Source organism: Octodon degus, unplaced genomic scaffold (assembly GCF_000260255.1).
Source record: "Octodon degus isolate 3935 unplaced genomic scaffold, OctDeg1.0 scaffold00397, whole genome shotgun sequence".
In the NCBI taxonomy this organism is placed as follows: Eukaryota; Metazoa; Chordata; class Mammalia; order Rodentia; family Octodontidae; genus Octodon; species Octodon degus.
Genome location: NW_004524973.1, coordinates 311,083 through 315,583, shown reverse-complemented (window position 1 = coordinate 315,583; position 4,501 = coordinate 311,083). Strand labels below are relative to the sequence as shown.

The following is a 4,501-nucleotide window of genomic DNA, read 5'->3' as shown; positions in this document are numbered from 1 at the left end:
TTCCAGGTCCCTCAGCGGGCCCTTGTCCCCTTTTCCGGGGCAGGGCCTGTGTGACCACTCTGCTCAGCCAAGCTGAGGCTGCACTGAGGCGGAGACAGCAGAGGAGACCGGATGCCAACAGCCTTCACGCACTGCAGGGAAACAGGCCTGTCCCAGGACACAGACACTTCTGTCTCGGTGCTTCGGGGTGCATCTCCTGAGCTTCAGGACCTGTGCCCTTAGGAACACGGAATGTCATCAGGTCGTGCCTGCCTGACTTTCTGTTGAGTTTTCTGAGCTTCTACTCCCAGTGGGCAGAAAGTCTGAGTAGACCGTGTGGTAGCACATGCAGGAGGCTGAGGCAGGATCACTGTGAGTCCAGGGCCAGCCTGGGCTACACAGTGAGTTCAGGGCCAGCCTGGACAATCGCTTGGTGGTTTTTTGTTTGTTTGTTTGGTTTGTTTAGTTTTTTTAATGCAGTACCGGGGATTGAACTCAGGATGCGGCGCTTGCCAGGCAAGCACTTCTACTGACCTATCACCCTGTCCCCTGGACTACATGTCAAACACCTGTCTGAGAAAGATCAATGAAAAAATAAAGCACATCCCCTCTACCAAAAAAAAAAAAAAGAGTCTTGCTGTCTATAGGGAGACACCTGCAGACAAAGTTTGATTCTTTATGGAGACACAGTTAGTCCCCATTTCCCTTCCTTGTCCTCATCCACAGCTAAATAACTAGCTGCTCCCTCTGAAAGGTGGCCGCAGTCCTGTGGTCCAGGGGAGACCAGCACAGGCTGTAAGCCTCTGGTCCTGAGTCAGTGAATCATCCTCACCCTCTGACTCTGATTCTTCTGAAGACTCAGGTGTGCTCTCTGGCAAGTCATCTTCTCCCATCTGCTGGAACCTTCCTGACTAGGCATCCCACATGTACTTAATGGTCACCTTGAATTTGACCATCTCATGGCCAAAGACCTTCAGGATGCAAGCCTGCTCTGGGGTCAGCATATCAACCTCCTTGCATACCTCACAGTCAGACAGTAGGGTCACCACACCTCTCCTAAGGGCAGTAGGCAATGTCAGCTGCCTCAGCTGAGGCTCCCTGGAGTGAGAGAGCTGCTCCAGAAGCCCTGGATCCAGGGTCACGGTGAAAGTTGCTTTGTTTCCAGCTCAGGCAAAGTCCATTTCTGTGTATTTCGTAAACCACTCATTGACCTCTTCCTTCATGCGGTTGGTGAAAAGGGGGCCAGTGTAACCCCTCAACTTCTTACAGACCTGGTGCAGGTTGTCATTGTACTCGTCAGCTGGGCTTCGACCCAAGGCCACCATCATCACCTTGTTTTTTGCCAAAGCACATCTGGCTGTGTTTCCAGGCATTCCAGATGTCCTTCAGCTTGCTGTTGCTCATGATGGCCACAGAGAAAATGAAGAGGTACTGGTATGTGTCCACACATTTCCAAAGTTCTTCTATCAGGTTCTGTTTCAGTTCTAAGCTTTTCTTGGAAGTTTTTGTTAAGGAAACTTTCTTGTCTCACTTAGATTTGGGCATCTGCTTAGCATAATTTTGGAAGACTCACTTATGTTGTGTCATCTATAAGAATTTCATTATTTTTAATTCTGAAAAATGTCCTATCATGTGTGCAAGCCACATGCCACATTTTACTATTCATTTGTTGGTGGATATCTGGGTTGTTGCCACCTTTTGGCTACTGTGAATAATGTTATGAATACTGGTGCACAAGTATCTATTTATGAAACAACTTTTAATTCTTTGGGGTACATACCAAGGAGTTAACTGCTAATCATATGCTAATTCTATATTTAATTTTTTAAAGCAGGACAATCCTAAGACATTTTTTCATGTCTCTTTTTCCTTTTATTACCTTTTTAATTTTACAAACATGTACTTTAAAGAGAGTTTAGTAATAACTTATATGACATTAGAAGCAGTACACATTTAGAAGATGAAAATGATAGGTATTTCAAGCAAGATTATAGTGTTACACATTGCTATCCTCAGTGTAGTTGCTTAGTTCACAAATATCAGCATATAAAGTTAGTCAAGGTGAGATTTCTGCCCATTTACCACTATTTTCAAAAATATGATGAAGATTCTTAGGACCATTGTCTTTTTAAAATTAATTTCATTGAGAAACAAATAGCAATTAGATAGTTTCAAAATTGATTAATAGGAAAATTTCAATAATTAATATATTGCTTATTGATCTCTTCATATGTATATTTAATTTTTTGAAGAATTATCAAATTATTTGCCACAGTGTAGCTGTACTCTTATTGTGCCACTTGCAATACACCCTTTTATTGTTATACTAGCAATGCACAGGGCTCTGGTTTCTCCAGATCCTCACCAACATTTATTATTTTACTAAAAATACAATATCCATGCTAATAGATGTGAAGTAGTATCTCACATCCCCACTTCTTTACAAAAGAAGTTTAACTAGAGCATAGTCATAGGCTGCATCTGAAGGGCAAGTCCATGGGACACATGTGCAGGTAAAGAACCTGGCTCAGAGAAAAAAAGGAAGTAAACTGGTAGGAGGGGTAAAATGGGATCCATCTTTGCCTACTTACAGACTTGGGATCAGGTGTAACATGACTTGGCTGAGTCCTGGATGGTTAGCTAGTCTCACCTCGTCTATGCTATATTTGTTAACTACTAGTTGACAAGGATGCCTCACATCATTTGATGCATTAATTTGTATCCTGCTATATCTGCATTGAAGGAGACCCAACACTTACCTCTCAATGCTAAGTGAAAAGCAAAGAAGTTATTATTTTTTCTTTTGTTTTCTTCATTGTGGGCTATAGATAAACTATACACAAATTGATGGTTTTGAACCTTAGACTAAGAGAAGATCAGCTCTTCTGAGCATGCTGCTAAGTTTCATAGTCCTTTCACAGTCCAAATCATAGGTGAGGGTTTGAAACCTCAAGATTTCAAATCAAAGTGAAAGGAGATATCCACCTAATGAGTAAACAGGGACCTACATCACTCTGAAGTAGAACACAATCCATTTTATTTGTATAAAAATAATGACCTCAGGTGAAGTAAAGAATATTATTCAGAAAGCCCAGTTCATTATATAAAACTAACCCGACACATTCATTGCAACTGCCATTTTGGCACTAGCCTACTTGTACTCTCAAAAATGTACTCTTTCTCTCTGAAAATCTGTAATTTTTAAATAAATTCAGGGCCAGCCAGATAGCTCAGCAGAATAAGCACCTGCTTAGGCAAGCGCAGGAACCGGGGTTCAATCCCCAGCACCACAAGCTGCACCAGCTTTGCCCTTGGGCATGCTGAGCCAGCCACGGAGACCCAGAATGGTGGTGGCACAGGCCTGTAATCCCAGCACTAGGAGGGCTGAAATCAGGAGGATCATTATGATTCTAAGCTGCGTAGTGAGACCCTGTACCAAATACTAAACAAATAAATAAATAAATTCGACCTATACTCTATATGAGTGCCTGTCCAAAATCCTTTGTGAAAGACACAAAATCGAGGTAGGCTGCCAGATCTTTGAGGTGTTTGGACCTCACAATATTAGGACCTGGTTTCTGAGTAATGAACCATTAGAAGCTTGTGTGAATTTGATCTAAAGTTAATGATTCAGAAAATACAGGAAAAAGTCAAAGAAAAATCACATCTCATTTGCTTTCCATGTCTAGGGAAAGAATTCAACTTTAAGGTAAAGCAGGCATACGGAATATCAAATAGCCATAGCCAGAAAAAAACACCTCCATGACACATCATAGTTAAAATCCCAGAAATTCAGATAGAGACTACAAATAGCTGATAGAGAAAAATATTGAGCAACATATAAAGGGAAAATTATTAGAGTAACCGCAGATTTTCCAACACAAAACTTAAAGGTGAAAGGAGTTTGAATCAAATCAAACCCTAAGAGCCAGTTCCACAAAATCAATGGAAATTCCATGTAATGCAAAGATATTCCAATACAGAAAAGAAAAGAAATGATATTAGACTTCATTGAAATTAAGACTCTCTGGCCTGGGCAGTGGTACAATGCTTCCCTACTGGGAAAGGCTCTGGGCTTGATCCCCAGCATTAAAAAGAAAATGTTAAATAAATATTAAGAATCTAACCAAGCCATTTTATTATTAAGTGTTTACTTAAGAGGAAAGAAAGTTCGTCTATATAAATATTTGTGCACAAATGTTCATAAAATATTTACTTGTAGTAATACCCAAAAGATAAAAACACATAAAGTATTCATCATCATGTTTTTGGATAAACAACAAATTGGGGCACATCCAGGCAATAGAAGGAAGGAAGGTAAAAAGGAAGAAAGGGAAGAAAAACAAAGGAAGACAGAGAGAAAGGTCAAATGAAAGAGAGGGAAGGAAGGAAAGGAAGAGTGAGGGAGGGAGGGTACGAGAGGAGGGGAGGAAAGGGTAGCGAGCAAAAGGAGAAAGAAAGGAAGGAGAGAGAAAGGCACGAAAGGGAAGGGAAGGGAAGGGAAGGGAAGGGAAGGGAAGGG

General features: G+C 41.2%; 1 pseudogene; it reads right to left on the bottom strand.

Annotated features, from left to right (window-relative positions):
* Positions 1 to 713: 713 nt before the first annotated feature.
* On the bottom strand, positions 714 to 1,524 carry LOC101579707 (annotated as a pseudogene).
* Between the last annotated feature and the right edge of the window lie 2,977 nt (positions 1,525 to 4,501).